The sequence below is a fragment of the Procambarus clarkii genome, chromosome 5, assembly GCF_040958095.1.
Source record: "Procambarus clarkii isolate CNS0578487 chromosome 5, FALCON_Pclarkii_2.0, whole genome shotgun sequence".
NCBI classification, from domain to species: domain Eukaryota; kingdom Metazoa; phylum Arthropoda; class Malacostraca; order Decapoda; family Cambaridae; genus Procambarus; species Procambarus clarkii.
In genome coordinates, this window is record NC_091154.1 from 43,965,859 (window position 1) to 43,988,756 (window position 22,898).

The following is a 22,898-nucleotide window of genomic DNA, read 5'->3' on the forward strand; positions in this document are numbered from 1 at the left end:
GTAAGAACAAAGCAGCTGGCCCAGATGGAGTTTCACCATGGGTTCTGAGAGAATGTGCATCTGAGCTCAGCATTCCACTTCACCTGATCTTTCAGGCATCCCTGTGTACAGGAATCGTAGCAGACGTGTGGAAACAGGCTAACATAGTTCCAATCTACAAAAGTGGCAGCAGGGAAGACCCCCCTCAATTATGGACCTGTATCATTGACAAGTGTAATAGTGAAAGTATTGGAAAAACTAATCAAAACTAAATGGGTAGAACACCTGGAGAGAAATGATATAATATCAGACAGACAGTATGGTTTTCGATCTGGAAGATCCTGTGTATCGAATTTACTCAGTTTCTATGATCGAGCCAAAGAGATATTACAGGAAAGAGATGGTTGGGTTGACTGCATCTATCTGGACCTAAAAAAGGCTTTCGACAGAGTTCAACATAAGAGGTTGTTCTGGAAACTGGAAAATATTGGGGGGTGACAGGTAAGCTTCTATCATGGATGAAAAATTTTCTGACTGATAGAAAAATGAGGGCAGTAATCAGAGGCAATGTATCGGAATGGAGAAATGTCACAAGTGGAGTACCACAGGGTTCAGTTCTTGCACCAGTGATGTTTATTGTGTACATAAATGATCTACCAGTTGGTATACAGAATTATATGAACATGTTTGCTGATGATGCTAAGATAATAGGAAGGATAAGAAATTTAGATGATTGTCATGCTCTTCAAGAAGACCTGGAGAAAATAAGTACAGTGGTACCTCGCATAACGATTGCCCCAAAAGACGAATATTTTGGGTAACGAACGGCCCGATCGGCGTCAAATCGTCCCGTATGACGAACGCTGGTTTGAGTAACGTCAACACCACATGGTGGGGTCGCGCTGCTGCTTGCACATTCTTAGACGCCTCCGACGATGCACATAAATTATGTTGTTCTTGTTTAAAGATGCTAATGATGCTGGGATATAAAAGGGTGACTGCTGAGATGTTGCAAAGCATTGACGTTTTTGTAGGAAAAAAGAAATGAAATATCTGATATACAACAAATGTCAAAAAAGTTCGTTCGGTGTTCGGCAGGTAGGCTGCTCCATTATAACAATCTTTCTTTGTTTCAAATGTGTTCCATTTGTTTTTTATTTGTCATTTACGTCTCAATAATGGAGAAGCCTACCTTACATACACTGAATAAACCATTATGACATTTTCCTTTCTTCAAATGTGTTCAATATTTATTTTTCATTTGTCTTATAGCAAAAGGTTCGTTCGGTGGTCGGCAGGTAGGCTGCTCCATGTTTCTTACATACAAAAAACGTAAATAATAAAAAATATGAAGAATTTTGAAAACCAGTACAAATGTCAAAAATGTTCGTTCGGTGGTCTACAGGTCGACTGCTCCATGTTTCTTAAAAAAAAAAAAAAAAAAATAAAAGAACTGTTGAAACAATTTGAAAAATGGACAAATGTCATAAAGGTTCGTTCAGTGTTTGTCGGGTAGGCTGCTCCATTATTGAGACGTAAGTGATAAATACAAAACAAATGGAACACATTTGAAACAAAAAAAGATTGTCATAATGGAGCAGCCTACCCAACAAACACTGAACGAACCTTTTGCTATAACGAATATGAAAGACAAGGGCTGCTGGCTGGGTTAGTAGTGCGTGAGCAACCATTTGTAGCACACATGCCTCTGGCTCTCAAACACCTGTCCCACACGGTGTTGAAAGACTGTACTCAGTCAGTGCAATTCAGACCCTATTGTTTGAAGAACATAAGGGTCATAACATTGGTGAAGCTAGGCGCAATAAGGGCTTAACACAACGGTCGGATGCCTGTGATACAGCACCTATGAGGATGATACAGCGAGCGTATCCAGGTGTAGCTCTGAGCCCCACCCTTGCCATCTCTAATGTATATAGATGATACATAGATGAATCGTTTTCTGCGTTCAGTGATGATGCATCTGATACAAGTAGCATAGATGAACAGTGTTAGCGGCTTCCATGGTGGTGGTGTTCATTGATATTTTTAAGAATACCTGAATCTTTTCCTGACTGATGGACACTCTTTGAGGCTAGCTGAATCTCTTCCTGACTGATGGACACTCTTTGAGGCTAGCTGAATCTCTTCCTGTGTGGGACCTTACAAAGCGATCTTTTCAAGACTACCTTACAAATTGAGCTTTTCCTATAATCGTTTCAATACTACCTTATGCTTTACAAGCTTGGCTACATACCACCTACAAGTACTAAAGCCAAGGGTGCACGCAAGTGCGTTATTTGCAAGCACACAGAACGATGAAACAGGAAACAAAAATCTATCTGTAGCTGGTGCAAGGAGAGCAAAGTCGCGCTGTGTACCATGGACTACTTCGTTGACTATTACGCACCTCCAAAGTACTGAGTGTGTAATACAGTGTGTTACTGTGTAAATAGTATGTGAAACTGTACATATTGTAATATTAGTGCATTTTTACCACGTAATATTGTGACAATAAACATTTATTGTGGACACATTACTGACACATGTATCACAGTTTCATGGAAAATTATGAACATTCTACTGTATACATATTGTAAAGGTCACAAATATGCATCATATACGATAAAAGAAACAAATAAAACCGCATTGGAAATGCATAGGAAAAATATTTGAAAATATATTTGTGGCAACACGGGGTGCTTGAATGGCCTGCGCGACCGTGTCTGGGAGCTTCACACACGGGCGACCAGCCCCTGATGACGTCACAGCGCACCTTGTCCACGCCCTCACAGCCAAAGTAAGTGGAATTTGGTAATTATTTTTACATAGACATGTTCAGGGACGGTAATTTATCATTTTACAAAGAAAAATTATATTTTGGGGAACATTTGATGTCATGCACACTAGGGAAATTTCACAATAAACACAGTGCATCACACTGGTTACATGGGGGACACTCGTTTTGTATGACGTCCGTTTCACATGACGAACATGGAACGGATTAAATTCGTTATGGGAGGTACCACTGTATATGGAGTACCACTTGGCAAATGGAATTTAATGTTAATAAATGTCATGTTATGGAATGTGGAATAGGAGAACATAGACCCCACACAACCTATATATTATGTGAGAAATCTTTAAAGAATTCTGATAAAGAAAGAGATCTAGGGGTGGTTCTAGATAGAAAACTATCACCTGAGGACCACATAAAGAATATTGTGCAAGGAGCCTATGCTATGCTTTCTAACTTCAGAATTGCATTTATTTACATGGATGGCGATATACTAAAGAAATTGTTCATGACTTTTGTTAGGCCAAAGCTAGAATATGCAGCTGTTGTGTGGTGCCCATATCTTAAGAAGCACATCAACAAACTGGAAAAGGTGCAAAGACATGCTACTAAGTGGCTCCCAGAACTGAAGGGTAAGAGCTACAAGGAGAGGTTAGAAGCATTAAACATGCCAAAACTAGAAGACATAAGAAAAAGAGGCGATATGATCACTACATACAAAATGGTAACAGGAATTGATAAAATCGACAGGGAAGATTTCCTGGGACCTGGCACTTCAAGAACAAGAGGTCATAGATTTAAACTAGCTAAACACACATGCCGAAGAAATATAAGAAAATTCACCTTCGCAAATAGAGTGGTAGACGGTTGGAACAAGTTAAGTGAGAAGGTGGTGGAGGCCAAGACCGTCAGTAGTTTCAAAGCGTTATATGACAAAGAGTGCTGGGAAGACGGGACACCACGAGCGTAGCTCTCATCCTGTAACTACACTTAGGTAATTACACTTAGGTAATTACACACACCATCCAAAGGTTTCACACACCGTTCAAAGGTTTGCCACAAGACTAGTACCCGAGCTGAGAGGTATGAGCTACAAGGAGAGACTACGGGAATTAAACCTCACTTCGCTGGAAGACAGAAGAGTTAGGGGGGACATGATCACCACATTCAAGATTCTGAAGGGAATTGATAGGGTAGATAAAGACAGTCTATTTAACACAAGGGGAACACGCACAAGGGGGGGACAGGTGGAAACCGAGTGCCCAAATGAGCCACAGAGATATTAGAAAGAACTTTTTTAGTGTCAGAGTGGTTGACAAATGGAGGTGATGTGGTGGAGGCTGACTTCATACAGTTTCAAGTGTAGATATGATAGAGCCCAATAGGCTCAGGAATCTGTACACCTGTTGATTGACGGTTGAGAGGCGGGACCAAAGAGTCAGAGCTCAACCCCCGCAAACACAACTAGGCGAGTACAACTAGGTGAGTACACCCACCCACCCACCCCAGGAAGCATCCCGTGACAGCTGACTAACTCCCAGGTACCTATTCAACCCGTCCTCTTAAAAAGAACGTCACTTTTGGCTCGTATGCGCGATATGGCTAAATTTGGACGTAATTTGAAATGAAATCGACTCACAAAAGTGACGTTCTGTTCCGTTTTCTATTGAGTCGGCCGGCGTACGCGCAGAGGTTATAAGAGGACACTTTAAATTAACGTTTTTCATAACGTTTTGAAACTTTATGAGAATTTCCTGGCCACCTAACCTATCAGAGGACCCTTAACGTACTGTTGTTGAAAAAAAAATCCCAAATTTATTTTCATTTTTTTTCCAATTTCAAATTACGTCCAAATTCGGCCATACGGGCAAACGGCCAAAAGCGACGTTCTTTTTAAGAGGACAGGTTGACCTATTTACTGCTAGGTAACAGGGGCATTAGGGTAAAAAGAAACTCTGCCCATTGTTTCTCGCCGGCACCCGGAATCAAACCAGGGACCACAGGATCACGGGTCCAGCGTGCTGTCCACTCAGCCACCGGCCCCGGCCCACTGGTATAGGTGTTCTGAAGTTCGCTTATTGACATCGGTCCAAATTTAGAGCATCTGGCTACCTACAGGTTCCAGACTGATTCTGCAACTTCCATTCTTTACGGACACCACGTTCAGCAGGGAATAAGTATCCTTTGATAAGTTTTACAGGCCTTTAAAATTTAATTAGGTTGTTTCCCTGTCGTAACGATGCATGGCAACGTATAATCCTACGCAAGTGAACTTCTGAATTTGAATCCCTTTAGAATTTACGATTAAATGAATGATTCTAGGGTTTGGAGTGGAATTTACATAATATTTGCACTTCAGCTGGAGTACAAATGTATGCGAGACAGTAACTTCTACCACTATCACGTGTTTCCCAAGTAGCCTGTGCAACAAGTTCACGTCTACAAGGAAACGATTTGCAAGACGCATGCTGTGATACCTGCTTACAGCTAAGCTGTGTTTCTCGTTTTTAGTAGACAAACATTGCATTTAACTAACCATTGAATACTGTATCATTTATAATCTATATACATGCATTTCTTATTCTCACCATTTATGTAATTTATTATACATTACAAGCATTACGTAGACTAACCTTATAGAATAACCCCCCAAAATGTTATGGGAAGCGGCTCTAGAATTTATAAAATTTACATTTCATTTATTATTATATATTAATTTAACCCTTTAACTGTGCGGCCTATAAATATGACACCCCCCAGTGCGCAGGAAATAAATTCTCTTGAAAAAATTCTTTTGTTTTTTTAAAGTGTCAAAAACCCTTGCCCCAGTTTTTTTTTTTTATTATTATTATTATTATTATTTTCTACCACAGACGTGGCCACACATTTACAATGCTAACCAGCATATATACATTTTCTTCTGTCCTCCATGGACAGGGTTAGAGAAGTGTTAAACATATAGTTCAAGGGTTTATTGAACACTCAACCACAGAAGGTGATTCGGTGCTTTTAAAATGCTAAGCTAACCTACATACGTAAATACATAGATACACAGATTTATGTATGCCCTACATAAAGTGTTAGGTGTGTCTTTTACATAGTGTCATTAATGTACATTCACAAAGGTAAAATGTAATTCTGATCAGCTTCCATATATACTTTATACCCATACATATACATACACACACACACATATACATACATATACACACACACACACACACATGCATTCACATACATTTGTCTCATTTACTCTGACAGTGTGAGGTAGCTGATAAAGAAACTAGTGTGCAATTAAGCACTTAATCACTGAAGGTGATGAAGGTGCTTTTACAAGCTCAGGTTATATAGTTACATCATCATATATATACATTGTATGATTGATATATTACATAGTCAATCTTGGATACAAGTCCAATATATCATCTAGTAACTACAGAGTTCAGCATACCTTAGCCCAGGAGGGCGAAAGTCAGTCAGTATGGGACATTCTACAATATAATGTTCAAGAGAGTGCATGTTTTCTCTTTCACAAAGTTGACTTCCCCCAGTATAGGTATGTCAAAAAAATTTTGAACTTGTACTTTCTTTGGCTGCTTTGGGGTCCATAAGTTGGCGCATGACGTCATCATTACCCGTTCGCCAGTGCAGTAAGCTCCCGGGGCCGGTAGGGCGTCCAGGGCGGGGCGCGCGAGTTGCCGCGAATATATTTTTGTTCATTTTTTGCGCACAGTTCCAAATATATTTTATTTGTTTTTACGTGCTAATCCTATGTATAATGAACACGTGCACTATATTATGGTAGTAAAACATCCGTACTGTTCAAGGACACTGTGTTACGTGCATGACACTTGTGTACACATATGTTGCACATATTTACCATGTATCATGCTAATTTATGTATATATACAATCTATTTACACACTATACACTGTCACACACTATATACATTCCCCCATCAACACATTCAGAACACCGTGAGTGTGAGTAGCCACGCTCAACCAGCCCTCCCTCACTCCTCCAACATCTTACTCGCCAACATTGCTCCTCCAAATCATACAGTTATTCACACCAATGTTTCATGTTCATTTATGTATATTTACAACATATGTACACACTATTCACTGTCACACACTATATACATTCACCATCAACACACTCAGAACACCGCGAGTGTGAGCAGCCACACCCAGCCAGCCCTCCCTTACTCCAACATCTTACTAGCCAACATTGCTCCTCCCACCATACTGTTATTGTATTTATTACACGATTTACACATGTTATATATACCTATCTACATGTTTTATTTACCAGAACTATGCAAGTAAGCCGGTATTGTGTCCAAACAGTACAGTGGCCACCATACACTGCATGACAAATCACACAACAGAGAGCAGACGACGCCACGATTACGTCACCTCCCTCACCAAAATAGCTCCTCACAACATACTCCTGGTGCTGTTATTACACTATTCACACACACTGTATATACCCATGTACATGTGTGTTCCCCATAGCGAACCACGAAGCTAGAACGGTGAGCAAAACAAGAGTTACTGCCACACAGTGAGGCTACCTCAATTCTCTCCCTCACCAAAATTCCTCCTTCCTATGCACAATGCTCATTATAACCACAATCCTGATCACTAATACCTGTAAATGAATAATTGACCACAAGTTTATTTTGAAAAGGAACCTAAAAAGTCGTTTGAAGATTCCTGGATGGACGAAATAATGCTGTGGTGCTGTGGCTAGCGCTGTGAACATCGTGAACAGCAGTGAATCACTGATATTTGAACATTGTACCCAGCCATTATCACACTCAGGCTCTTCTATAATACTATCATGGCTAAATAATACAAGTTATATATATATTATGACAATATTAGGCGATGCTGTGGTCACACGCTGAACAGCAGTGCTGTGCGCTCATGCTGCGAGCGCCACCCTTGGTTGCTCACTCACTACTGAGGCTCTGACACCCGGCAATGTGGACCATGATTTTTTTTAAGATGGCGTCTGTTTACAAGAGCCCTGAGGAAGCTGATGTGAACCCCATGTAGCCGCGGGAGTTTTGAATGGAACGTGAAAAATAAAAACACCCGGAGGCGCGTTGGGCACCCGAAGCCTGGGCCTGCAGGCGCGTTGCGCAGTTAAGGGTTAATTAATAGAATCTTTAGAACTTAATTGCATTTTATCATAGAGATCCATAAGCTACTTGTTCTCTCAATTAGAATAGAATTCTGGTCCTTCGACCATATTAGAACTATACATTATTTTATTAGCATATAATCTAAAGCCAGATTTCCCCACACTCAGTGGCTCACCAAACTACCCCACCTAGTGGGTGCCCTCGGTCGCTCCCAGAGCTACCCTCCTAATGGGTGCCCTTGGAGGCTCCCTGAGATCCCCACCTAATGGATTCCCTTGGAGGCTCACCAAGCTACCCCACATAGTGGATGCCCTCAGTGGCTCACCAAACTACCCATCTAGTGGGTGCCCTCGGTGGCTCCCTAAACTACCCACCTAGTGGGTGCCCTCGGAGGCTCCCTGAGATACCCACCTAGTGGATGCCTTTGGAGGTTCACCAAGCTACTCACCTCGTGGGTGCCCTTAGTGGCTCCCCAAGCTACCCACCTAATGGATCCCATCAGGACCCATTCTAGAAAATAGCAAATCCAACACAAATTTTCACCACTGGCAGCCTACAATGGCTGCTGCAATACCTCCTATTATATCAGCTACAGTACTTACCTCCCATATGCAAGTTTATCCAGTGATGACAGACAACCAGTGCTGCAAGCACACAACCTGTTGACAATGTAAAGCAAACTATTAAATGTAATAAAAAGTAGAACGGCATTTGGTTAAGTTGATATCTTAACCACTGAACTGCACAACGCGCCTGCAGGCGCTCAACAGGGGGTGCGCAAAGCGCCTCTGGGATCTTATATTTTTAGTGTTTTATTCAAAACTGGCACGCGGCGATGCGGGTACAAAATGGATGCCTGGGGGCCCCCAGTGATCATCCGCCATCTTGAAAAAAATTCCCAGCAAGCCCTGCAGCCATGGGGAGCCTCAGTTTCAAATAAGCAACCATGTTTGATGCATTGTCTACGAGCTCCCGCTCCACTGTCACCCGCAGTCATGGAAAACGATTCTCTGAGGAGGAAATACATGACATTTTGTATGATGATTTTTGTTATCTTGAGGTTATCTTGAGATGATTTCGGGGCTTAAGTGTCCCCGCGGCCCTGTCTTCGACCAGGCCTCCACCCCCAGGAAGCAGCCCGTGACAGCTGACTAACACCCAGGTACCTATTTTACTGCTAGGTAATAGGGACAAAGGATGAAAGAAACTTTGCCCATTGTTTCTCGCCGGCACCTGGGATCGAACCCATGTCCACAGGATCACAAGTCCAGCGTGCTGTCCGCTCGGCCGACCGGCTCCTTAATGGTGCTATGGATGATGACTTAAGACTCTGATCCAGAGAAAGACCTTGCACAGAGGTCTGATAAGAATGAGGGAGAGACGGAGGTGGATGATGATGCGAGTGCGTATGGTACACGCGCCTCGCCCGGCCTGACTCACCGCCCTGGGTCAACACCGTTTAGAGTCACCACCATCATGTGTATCCTCTGACGCTAGTTTATTCAGTGATAGTACTTGCGAAGAATCTTTCTCAGGCTTCAGTGACATAGGCTTCGATACAAATAGTGTTGACCCGAGTACGAGCAGCAAGGGTATTACTAGGCGTGGGTTTGCTGCCTCAGCAACATGTCATGGCAAGCAGCAGCGTGTCATGCAGCTACAGGACAATGACGACAGTGGGCCCTCTACATCAGGTGTTCATGGTAGGCCTGCAATACGTAGATCAGCCTCATCTCCTACCATACCCACTCGCAGTTCCAGCACCAGATGACAGTGCAGTGTTTTTGGTGCTCGTTGTGGTGTTGGCAGTGGTGTTGGCACCAAAATCAAACCCCCAGGTGTACTTGTGTTGGAGGATTGTGCCACATTTGTGCCACAAATACCAATGTTTGATGGTACCGATGTTGGTGTGACACCATTATTCCTGTATACAGGTGAGGATATGGCAGAATTAGACTATTTCCTGCATATTTTCATAACGAATTCATGACCCATCTTGTGACCAAGATGAACAGATACACTCACAGCCTCATAGACACCGGCATTTTACCTGCCTCTCACCTGACACAATGGAAGGACACCACAAGGGACGAAATGTATGTGTTTCTCGCACTGAGCATGATGATGAAACACTCCGGGAAACACGTCATCCAGGATTATTGGAGCAAAGACAGCCTTGTTCCATCACCCGTGTTCAACAGGTACATGTCACATGATAGGTTCCTGTTGCTTCTCAGGTGCCTGCATTTCGAAAATAATGCAAATGAGGGCAGACACGACAGACTTTGGAAGGTACGGAAGGTTTTCAGTGACATGAGAGGCAAGTTCCGTGACTATTTTGTACCTGGACAGAACGTGGTGATCGACAAATTGCTTGTACTGTTCAAGGGGCAACTGTCATTCAAGCAGTACATCCCATCAAAGCCCCACCGATTTGGACTAAAGGTTTTCGTGCTGAGCGACTGTGAAACTGGTATCGTCATGGACATGATACTGTATTCAGGTACAGACGTTGACATACCAGCTCAATATGAACACGGGTTTTCTAGCAGTGTTGTTAAAACCCTGATGGAACTGTTGCTGAACAAGGGGCATATACTGTTCACCGCCAACTACAATACCAGCCCCTGTTTGACCAGATACCTCCTTGCCCATAACACCGGCGTATGTGACACTGTGAAGGCCCACAAGAAGGAAATGCCAGTGTTTGGCATAGATATTGCAGTGGATGATTGCCAGCTGCGCAAGTGTGACAACATGCTCTCAGTACGGAGGAGGGACAGATGCGAGGTGAATATGCTGACTACAATTCACACCGGTGCCATGTTGGATAGTGGCAAAGTCCACTTTCAAACACGCTTCCCCATGTATAAACCACATTGTGTCATAGACACATGAACATGCGCCTAGTAGATAAATGTGACATGATGCCCGGTGCCGTCGAGTGCGTGCGGAAGTCTGTGAAGTGGACGAAAAAGTTCTTTTTCCACCTAATAGGTGTTGCAGTGCTCAACTGCTTCAATATGTATCTGGTAAAATCAGGCAGGAGATCACCAATATGGATATTCAGTGTTGCTGTTGTGTCACAACTGCTTGTAAAGTACGGCAAGGAGGGCTCTGTTGCACCGTGGGGTGCCATCAACAATGCCACAAGCAGGTCCAGACAGGCTGAGAGGTAACGAGATGTTCGGTGTCCACATGCTCGAGTATATGCCAGGCACAGCGTCCCGGGAAAATGGTAAACCCTGTATAGTATGCAAGAACACTACCCGAAGAGAACAAAAGCGAAGATGCAACCTGGTGCATTGAGTGCAAGGTTCCACTATGCCCCCGTTAGCTGTTTCGCAGCATATCACACACTCGCGGAATTCTGAGTGTGTTGATGAAGTGTGTATATAGTGTGTGATACTCTACAGTCTGTAAATAAATTGTATATATACATAAATGAGCATGATACATTGAAAATATGTGCAAGATATGTGAACATATTTGTGATGCACATAACAGTGTCTTCGGACAGTATGGATGTTCTACTGCCATAATATAGTGTATGTATTCATTATACAGAGCACCACTTGGTTTCTGAACCCCTTGGGGACGAGACCCGTCGGTTATCGTGTAAGTTCATAAACGAGAATGGAGGAAAATGGACATTGAATTTTTTTTTAATTTAACAAAAAATTCTAAGGGAAAAAATTGACAGATTCATAGCATAAATGCAACAAATGAAATAAAGTTCATTGTGTAATTGCGTTCACTCACCCCTACCCTTCCCTCCCTCACTGCTTCTATCTCTCACTGCATCGCCCCCTCACTGCCTTCCCCCCCCTCACTGCCTCTTCCCCTCACTGCCTCTTCCCCTCAATGCCTCTCCCCCTCAATGCCTCAATGCCTCACTGCCTCTCCCCCTCAATGCCTCACTGCCTCTCCCCCCTCAATGCCTGCCATCCCTCCCTCACTGCCTTCCTCATAACATAAGAACAGCAGGCTATGGAGGAGGGGGAGCTACTAACGGGGTCAGGAACTACTAACGGGATGGAGGCTGTGTAGAGGCGGACATGGCTGTCAGCGCCTGCTCACAGATGCCAACTGTGCATAATTCATAAATACAACTATATTTGTTTAAATAATAAATAGGAAATCATATAACATGTTAATAATTAATAATGTATATTAATATATGAAAATTAACATTTTGGCATAAATATTTTACAACTAAGATTAAAATTTGTAATACAATATGACTGAGAAGTGTGGCAACAATCACCTGGTCAGCAAATCCTTCCTTACTGCCGTCCTCACCACTCCACCAACAGAGAGGGGAGAGAATTAATGAGAAAGTGAGAGAGGGGGAGAATTAGTGAGAAAGTGAGAGAGGGGGAGAATTAGTGAGAAAGTGACAGGGGGGGAGAATTAGTGAGAAAGTGAGAGAGGGGGAGAATTAGTGAGAAAGTGAGAGAGGGGGAGAATTAGTGAGAAAGTGAGAGGGGGAGAATTAGTGAGAAAGTGAGGGAGGGGGAGAATTAGTGAGAAAGTGAGGGAGGGGAAGATAGGGAGAGATGCTAGGAGGAAAGTAGTGAGGGAGAATGGGAGAATTTGGGAGGGAGGGAAAGGCAGGCTGCCTGCCTGCCTCTCTCTCTGCCTGCCTGCCCCTCTCTCTGCCTGCCTGCCCCTCTCTCTGCCTGCCTGCCCCTCTCTCTGCCTGCCTGCCTGCCTGCCTGCCTGCCTGCCTCTCTCTCTGCCCGCCTGCCTCTCTGCCTGCCTCTCTCTCTGCCTGCCTGCCTCTCTCTGCCTGCCTCTCTCTCTGCCTGCCTGCCTGCCTCTCTCTGCCTGCCTGCCTCTCTCTCTGCCTGCCTGCCTGCCTCTCTCTGCCTGCCTGCCTGCCTGCCTCTCTGCCTGCCTGCCTGCCTCTCTGCCTGCCTGCTTCTCTGCCAGCCTGCTTGCCTGCCTTTCCCTCCCTCCCTCCCTAATTCTCCCATCCCCCCCTCACTACTTCCTTCCTGCCTACCTCCCCCTCCCTTTCTCACTAATTCTCCCTCTCTCTCTCTCTCATACTGCCTCCCACCTAAGCTCCCATCCATCCACCCACCAGTCAGCAATCGTTGACGCAATGGGTGCATTTGGAGCCGACATGGTGCACAGATGTTTCTTGATTGTGCAGATTGAACTCTCCAGCCTCATGACAAATCAAAATAACAGGAATAATACGCCATGAATCTGTGAAATCACAGGGTAGAAGGCACTCTTGATTAGTGGCGCCCAACACGGTCAGTGGGCAAACTGGAGCATCTCCCACCCATCACCACGGGCCGGCGCGACGCTTGGCGTACCACTTCCTACCCGAACTTTGTTCGTGTAGCATGACTTCCCAACCCCAATCGGGAAACTGGAAGTTTCAGATAACTAAAGTTCGGAAACCAAGTGGTGCTCTGTACATAGGATTGGCAAGAAAACACAAAAAATGTATTTGGAACTGTGCGCAAAAAAACTTAACAAAAATATATTTGTGGTAACTTGCGCATCTTGAACCTGGTGCACTACTGCCCCCGGGAATGTATGCCATGGGCGACCAGTGGCTGATAACGTCACTCGCTATTTTATGGACCCCAGTGCGGCCAAAGTACAATTTAGAGTTTATTTTCTCATTTCTGTATTCAGGGAAGGGTTTTTAACACATTAAAAATAAAATCCCGAGAATTTATTTCCTGCGCACAGGAGGGGGGGGGGGGCGAGCAGCACGGTGGTTAAAAAGGAAATGAGTCTGTTCAAGGGTGGAAGGGCTAGCCTGACTCCACCTTGCAGGATGAATGGTTGAGGAATAGGGTACTGTCATAGCCACAGCCTCAGTGGCTACCACACAAGAAAAAATATCAACAGTGTTATGCTGAAACATCACACGTTTCAGCATCACATATACAGTATTAACATACCAGCCAGTTCTTTTGATATCCTACTGCATTACCAGAAAAGTATGAACCCAAGCAACCCACCAATTGAAACCAATGCACAGAAAACCCAAGGTTGTATGTAATGAAATGCCAATTTCTGGGCGAGCCCAGTGGCTCCCTGAAGCTACTATTCTGATGCAGTGCCATTCTACGTGCCATCAGTCATGGAATGCATTTAGAACTATTGGGGACCATGAACCAGAACCTGGCCCCCCCTTTCTAAAGATACACAGAGAACAGTGGCAGGTATGATAAAATTTCTATGAATCTTAAACCATCTGCCACCCACCGGTGAAGGCACTCAGAAAATTAATGAGACACCACTGCTGATTAGAAATGACTCTGCAGCCTCAAAACTGCTAAAAGCTCCCCAACAATACAAATAATTGCAAATTCATGAAACTAGCATCAGCTTGTTTCATGAATTTCCTCCCCCCCCCCCCACACACACATTTGGGGGGGAGGAGAAGGCCCGCCAGGGGTCAACCAGCTGCACCACCCTCAGTTCCATAATGATGGAACACCCCTAATACCCTACGGGGAAGAGGGGGAGTCACCAGGGCTCACCAAGAAATTTGAGATCATTTTTTAATTTTTTTTTTCTCTTACCTTGTGGCTTCCGGAAGCTAACTACTGATGGACAATGGAGAAGGAAACCAAATTAGGCACTAATCAGGAAGGAGGCAAAATCAGAGAAAAGCAGACAAAGCACAAAACACACAAGGGTGCCAAGCTACTACAAGCCCACGAACCTGCACACGTATCTACGATACGACTCCAGTCACCCCTCCTCCTTGAAGAACTCCCTACCCTACTCCTTAGGTCTACGTTTGAAGAGGATAAACAGCCTTGAAGACACACTTGCTACTCAACTTCTAGACCTCTGGGGCATGTTCTCAGCCAGAGGATACCCAGAACGAGTAATAGCAACGGCTAAAAACAAACTAGACCTGAAGACGAGGTCAGAGCTCCTCATACAGGCCCCCACTCCAGACCCTCAGTCGAGATGGATCCTCCCATCGCTGTATTTTAACGGCCTAGCAAGCCCTCTCCATAATGCCCTGACTGACATCTGAAACTGGCTGAGAAACACCTATGGGGACCACCCTTCTTGGCCTAGGTTTGTCCAAACACCTCCAATGCTGGCCTGGAGACGAGGAAAGTCACTTAAGGATCATCTAGCACATTCCTGCCTCCACAGGACACACTGCCTTTAACCGAACTTGACACAGACCGATGGTGCAAGAGAATACCCCTGGTTCCCTGGGTTGGGGCCACGAGGTTGAGAGGGCCCCCACAACACAATGCCTAGAGATAAAAACGAAGCTATACCTAATAAATTCCCTGTAACCTACCTTACCCTTCTATTGTCAACCAATGTCTGTTTTTTTTTAAAGAGCGCTGTTTGTCGACATAATTGTATTTGTGCTTCTTTTTCAGCTATGTTTTCATTTCTTGTTTTCATTCTACTCTTTATGCTCAATTAGTATTAAGCTTGTCATTTAAGTTCTTCATGCCCGAAACGCTTTGCGTAATAGTGGCCTTAGGCATTGTATGTACTAGCTCTACCTATAAATCAACCAATCTTTGTAAAAACTTCTTGTATGTATGTACCTTACCTAAATAAACATTTATTTATTTATTTATTATTATTTATATAAGAGCCAAAAACGGTAACTCTAGCCAGGTGACGTGAACCCGAGAAAAACGGGCACATTCACCTCACAAATACCACATTTCCGCATGAGCTAAAACTCCAAGACACTGATGCTCACCTCGCGTATCACCCCAAGAGTGATAAATCCCCAAGAGTATTGATTTGGTGAAGACACTCCGGCGTCAGGGCCTCCCAGCTGACGACCATTGTTGTTGTGGCGAGGGACGAGTCGTCGTGCACCGCCGCTTCTCTTGTCGTACCTCGCTCCCGTCTCGTCTCCTCGCTCAAGCCTGCACTCCTGCTTCAACCCTGACGACGTCTGCTTGTGTGCGGGTGACAACTGGATGTTATTAGCAGTCTCCGTGGTGTAGTGGTAAGACACTCGCCTGGCGTTCCGCGAGCGCTATGTCATGGGCTCGTATCCTGGCCGGGGAGGATTTACTGGGCGCAATTCCTTAACTGTAGCCTCTGTTTAACGCAACAGTAAAATGTGTACTTGGATGAAAAAACGATTCTTCGCGGCAGGGAATCGTATTCCAGGGACCATAGGATTAAGGACTTGCCCGAAACGCTACGCGTACTAGTGGCTGTACAAGAATGTAACAACTCTTGTATATATCTCAAAAAAAAAAAAAATGTGTACTTGGATGAAAAAACGATTCTTCGCGGCAGGGAATCGTATTCCAGGCGTAGCGTGTGTTGCTCCTTCCCCGTATAGGTCACCTCCCCTGGCCGGAGGCAGGCGTAGAAGGCGAGGGAGAAGAGTGCTCGATACCAGGTCTTCTCGTAAGTCGAGCGGCAAACACCTCGCAGGGCCCCCAGTAGTCGTCTGGTCACGGGCAATCGTCATGCGGGGAGCCGTTAGGCCTTGTTGCGCGCTCCCTTAAGAGATCAGATTCAGATTCAGATGTTTATTCAGGTAAGGTATATACATACAAGTGATGTTACATTAATGGATTGATATATAGATAGAGCTAGTACATACAATGCCTAAAGCCACTATTACGCAATGCGTTTCGGGCAAGAAAAACATTAATATCTAGAACTTAATACTAATTGAGCATAAAGAATAAAAGATGTTGAGAACAAATACAAATAAAGATAAAAAAAAAGGGGGAACATGACTGAAAAAGCAGCACAAATACAATAGGTTGACAAACAGTGTTGATTAAAAAAAAAGAAAAAAAAAGAAAATAACAGACATGGGTTGACAATAGAGGAGTGAGGTAGATTACAGGGAAGGAGTTGTGTGACTAGGAACTGGCGAGTAGGGTCCTCCCTACCACGCAGGAGGGTGCTGCCCCCATGCTGAGCATTTTCTCGTAGTAGTGCCGCCCTCCGTAGGCGAAGCCGAGTAGATGGTAGTCGCTGGGGTGGACCGGGATGATCCAGAACGCCTCTGCTATGTCGCATTTCGCCAGGTGCGCCCCCAGCGAGCGTCTGCCCACCAAGGCCACCGCGTCGTTGATGGACTGGTAGGTCACTGTTGTCGCCTCCCGCGGGATGTTGGCATTCACGCTCTTGGAGGTATTGGGGTAGCTGAGGTTGTGCAGGAGCCTGTATTTGCCCGGCATAGACTTCTCTTTCAGGGCTATGGGAGAACACTTGAAGTTCTCAAATGGGGGGGACCTCGAAGGGGCCCGCTATGCGCCCCAGGCTCAGTTCCTTGTCGAGCATAGGCCCCACTATATGTGGCAGGGCTGTAGTTGCTGGGGGGGGGGGGTACGAGAGGAGAGGGGAGTCCGAGCCCCTTCGGACGTGCTGGAAGAGCTGTGTCGCCGCCTTGTCGTGTGGCTCCTCGCCCTTGACCGTGGGCGGCGCGCAGGGGGGGGGGGGGGAGGCTGTGCGTGTAGGCCGGTTCGTGAGGGCGTCCATGTCATCCGCTCCGCCGGGGTTCGAAGACTGCCGTCGCCTCGAAATGGAGAGGGGGGGGGCGGCTCCGAGCCTGAGCAATGAGCGTCTGCAGCGTTGCCCAGTCGGCGGCCGAAAGTTGTGGGGGTTGGTCGGCCGCGCCCCCCGTGGCTATGCTGGTTGGGCGTGCATCGTGGATGTGGTCGCCGTCCGAGTCAGAGCCTCCCGAAGAGGCGAAGCGGGGGGGGGGGTTTCACCCTTGCCCTGGGCGGTTGCGTCCTAGCGCCCCTTCGTCGCTGTCCTCTTGTTGGCGCCGCCCTTGTCCTCTTCTTCACCGTGGGGGAGTGGGCCGGCATCTCCATACTGCGGAGAGGGGAAAAAATAAGCGGGCGGCCAGGGCAGGACAGGAAAGGAAACATGGCTAAGCATGAAGCAAGATAACTTATAACCATGGAAAGCAAAGCATGGCAGCGAAAAAAAAAAAACAGAAGAATGTTTGGGCTACAATTGGGCTACATCGGATGGGCCAATTGGGTGCATCTGATGGGCCAATGGGCCGTCTGCGTTGTCCAAGTATTGTACCTCACCTCACTTCACCACTCTCTCCTGCCTATTTATACCCATCACTCGATCTGTAAAATCATTCCTTCTGAAGATGTATTTAATATACGAAAGTACTTAAGGAAATTCCTGTTTCATTTTCCTCCGTGGTCTGACATTGTCACATTCTTAATCACGTGTTTATTTTCGTGATATACACACATTATATCAATAATATACTCGCTCCAAACTCTTTTTTATTTATATATATACAAGAAGGTACATTGGGTTTGTGAGAATACATTGGATAGTACAGTATTTACATTCTTGTAAAGCCACTATAGTACGCGCAGCGTTTCGGGCAGGTCCCTTAATCTAGCATATAATTTTAAGTAGGTAAGTTCAATCAGAATTGATAAATGAAAGATACATTACAAGAGAAAAATGAGATGAGAGAGATAAGTAAGTATATTAAAGCACATTGTTATATTAAAGCTCTGATTGATTACATTGACAGCTTGATTAGTAATTTAAACAAGATTAATAGACACCATACAGCAGATTGACAGCACATATAATACAGCAATGATCACAATGGTAAAGATGTTCAAAATGGGTACATAAAGCTCTTATTAGCTTAATTAGATGAGTTTGTTAAGTCTACTTAATCCACTAATACCTCTTCCCTAATTACAGGTAACATTACTTACAACTTTAGGTAATGGTGCTTAATTAGCACTTACAATACATTTTTTTTTTTGAGATATATACAAGAGTTGTTACATTCTTGTACAGCGACTAGTACGCGTAGCTTTCGGGCAGGTCCCTGGAATACGATCCCCTGCCGCGAAGAATCGTTTAAAATAATAAAAAAAAGTCTCAAAAACGTTTCGTATACTTTCTAAAATCATATATCTGAATTATCTAAAAATCCGAATTAATCTAAATTCTAAAAATATCTAAAATATAAATCTAAAAAAAATCTAAAATCTAAAAATCTAAAATCCGAATTAGGGAACATCAACCTAGCAGTGCAATCTTCTCTTCAAAAAACTCTCGGCCTTTATAACACCCACTGCCCTATGCTAACGAAACAAGTCACAACTAAAAGGCTAAACAATCCTTGGCTTACAAAGGGGATACCTAAATCCATTAATAAAAAACATGACCATGAGAAGAAGTATAGGTTAGGAATCGTCTCCAAAGAATTCTCTAAGAATTATTCATCATTGCTATCTAAAATAATTAGGAGAGCCAAAATTAAATACTACGCAGATAAATTTACCCACACAAAGGGCAATATTAGGAAAACATAGAGCACAATTTCTCAAATATTGGGATCAAAGAAAATTATAAATAACAAACCAATACTCCTGTCAAATAATGATGGTCTGCTTTCAGCCTCTGACACTGCTCTTGAGTTCAATAGGTTCTTCTCTTCCATTGGGTCATCCCTTGCAAATGATATTCCATCTTCCAGTACTAATATTCAGGACTATCTTACAGGTAACTATCCACAGTCTCTGTACCTAATGCCTACTAATTCCACTGATGTTACTGACATAATCCTTTCCCTTAAAACTAAGTCTAGTGCCCTTGACTTAGTCTAGTGCCCTTGAGATACCAACTCTTATTTACAAAAATGCCTCCAGATTTTTAGCTCCTGCCATTGCATTGCTCTTCAACAAGTCACTTGAACTCCAAACCTTTCCAGATATTCTAAAAAAAGCGAGAGTAACCCCTGTCCACAAATGTGGTGATCCCACTGATAATAACAACTTCAGACCTATATCAATTCTGCCAAACTTGTCAAAAATATTTGAAAAACTAATCTATAAACAGCTTTACTCTTATCTAGCCAAACTCAATATACTTAGCTCTTATCAATATGGCTTCAGACCCCAAAAAAGCACTAACGATGCACTTATTAGTATGATTAACTTGAGACATACAGCTCTTGATAAAAATGAGTTCCCCTGTTGGGTTATTTGTAGACCTGCGTAAGGCTTTTGACACTGTTAACCACCAAAACCTTCTTAAATTACAACACTATGGAGTCAGAGGTCACTCGCTGCAGTACCTTAAGTCTTACCTTACTGACAGGCTCCAATATGTTTCTGTGAGTAATTCAATTTCTCCCACCCTACCCATCAACATTGGTGTTCCCCAGGGCAGTATACTTAATTGGCCCTCTCCTCTTTCTCATCTACATTAATGACCTTCCAAATGCCTCCCAACATCTCAAACCAATTCTATTTGCTGACGACACGACCTTCATTTACTCCAGTCCTGACCCCTTTGCTCTAAATGTCACAGTGAATACTGAGCTAAATAAAGTTCATCACTGGCTAACTGCCAACAAACTTACCCTCAATATTGACAAAACTTTCTATATTTTGCTTGGCAATAAATTCTCAAATCAAATAAATCTCAGGAATAACAATACCCAAATTTGAAACAAAGTAGGTGGCAAATTCCTTGGCGTTATCATTGACCGTAAGCTGAATTTCCAGGGACATATTCTAAATATATCAAAAAAAGTTTCAAAAACTGTTGGGGTTCTTTCTAAGATCAGATATTATGTACCTCGCCCTGCCCTGGTGACACTCTGTTACTCTCTCATCTATCCTTATCTCAACTATGGTATTTGTGCTTGGGGTTCTACTACCCAAAATCATTTACGTCCTCTAATTACTCAACACAAAGCTGCTATTAGGACAATTTCTCACTCTGGCCCCAGACATCACTCGGTACCCTTACTCAAATCTCTGAATATGTTAGATATTAAGTCCTTACACATCCTCTCATGTGCATTTTATATATATAAAACGCTGAACTGTAATGTCAATCCTGACCTTAAAAGCTTCCTAGAAGTTTGTAACAGATCCCATGAGCACCACACGAGAAACAAATATCTATTTGATATTCCAGGAGTACGAATAAGTCAAACTAGAAATCCTTTACAAATCAAGGGACCTCGAATGTGGAATGACCTTCCCAGTCATGTTAAAGACTGTACCTCTCCCAACCAGTTTAAGATAAAAACTAAGTACTACCTAATTAACTCAATGTTTTTTTTTTTTGCAGGGATATTCCTGCGCGGGCCCTAAGCCTCTGGTTGGCCCACTAAGTGTTGCTTGTTTCTGTTTTACTTGGGCGGAGTATGAGTATTTATTACTCGTATGGTCGCTTCAGTAAGATTTTGCCATATGTGTTTAACAACTTCTGCTCTGTTGAATTTAAGTTGAAATCTTAATGGGTTTGTAACTGTGCACTGTGTTAGATAATGTTCCAGTGGTCTGTCGGGCATTTCTCCTCAGTGTTGACATTTCCTCTCATCTTCCGGAACCTGTAAGCCTATTTCCCATGCACATGAGTATCCAAGCCTGATGCGATGTAAGTGCACTTCTGTTGCTCTACTGCTCCCTTTCATCAAACTAAGTGGGTCGTAGTTGGTTGAATTCTTGTACCAACCCGCAGATCCTGATGTTGCAACTGCTGTGTTGTGGTCACTGTACATCTTTTGCATTGCTCTGTTTCTAATTACTTTCTTAATCTGTGATAGACTCTGTGGTATGTAAATATCTACATTTCTTCTCTTAGTTGCAAGTTTTGCAGCTTCGTCTGCAATGTCATTTCCTATTATTCCCACATGACTTGGCACCCAGTTGATAAGTACCCGTCGGCCTTGTCGTTTGAGTGTTTGCATTAATGATATGACATTTGTGATCAGATGTATGTTATCACATATGTGTTCTTGTTGCAAGATTTCAATGGCGGTTCTCGAATCTGTATGTATGATAACATGTTGTCGGTGTTGAGCAAGAGCATGTTCCAAAGCCTTTTGAATGGCTAGCATCTCTGTTTGTAAAGTCGAACACCCATTTGAGAGCCTCCAACTATTTACAGAGTTTCCTGCTTTAACTGCAGCTCCGGTTTCTTGTCCCTGCTGATCTACTGATCCATCTGTGAAGTAAGTGAAGCTGTCAGATGCCATGTTTGCTTCTTTATGTATCTGTGCAATGTTACGTAGCAGATGAGGATTTGTCTGGTTCTTTTTTCCTTCAATAACCATAATCTTAAAGTCTGCTTTAAGCAGACTTTAAGCAGACAAGCAAAAGGCTTAACAATCCTTGGCTTACAAAGGGAATACTGAAATCCATTAACAAAAAACACGACCTTGAGAAGAAGTATAGGTTAGGAATTGTCTCCAAAGAATTCTCAAAGAATTACTCATTACTGCTATCTAAGATAATTAGACGAGCCAAAACTAAATACTACGAAGATAAATTTACTCAAATAAAGAGCAACATTAAACAAACTTGGAGCACAATTTCACAAATATTGGGATCAAAGAAATCTTTAAATAACAAACCGACTCTCCTGTCTAATAACGATGGTCAGCTTTCAGCCTCTGATTCTGCTATTGAGTTCAATAGGTTCTTCTCTTCCATTGGTTCATCCCTTGCAAATGATATTCCATCTTCCAGTACTGACATTAAGGACTATCTTACAGGTAACTATCCACAGTCTCTGTACCTAAAGCCTATTAACTCCACTGACGTCAATGAGATAATCCTTTCCCTTAAAACCAAGTCTGGTGCCCTTGAGGAGATACCAACTTTAATTTACAAAAAAGCCTCCAGATTTTTAGCCCCTGCTATTGCTTTGCTCTTCAACAAGTCACTTGAACTCCAAACCTTTCCAGATATTCTAAAAAAAAGCGAGAGTAACGCCTGTCCACAAATGTGGTGACCCCACAGATGTTAACAACTACAGACCTATATCAATCCTGCCAAACTTGTCAAAAAATTTTGAAAAACTTATATATAAGCAGCTTTACTCATATCTAGCCAAACTCAATATACTTAGCCCTTGCCAATATGGCTTCAGACCCAAAAAAAGCACTAACGATGCACTTATTAGTATGCTTAACTCGATTCATACAGCTCTTGATAAAAAGGAGTTCCCTGTTGG

The 22,898-nt window shown here is 43.5% G+C and overlaps 1 protein-coding gene across 1 annotated transcript in view; it reads right to left on the reverse strand.

Moving 5' to 3' along the window:
• The window catches only part of LOC123763778 (uncharacterized), a 54,012-nt gene extending 38,087 nt beyond the window's left edge, over positions 1-15,925 (reverse strand). Inside the window, exon 1 of the mRNA XM_069302044.1 lies at positions 15,649-15,925. The gene's annotated coding sequence lies outside the window, so the exon portion shown is untranslated. The remainder of the gene's footprint in view (positions 1-15,648) is intronic.
• Positions 15,926-22,898: the final 6,973 nt, after the last annotated feature.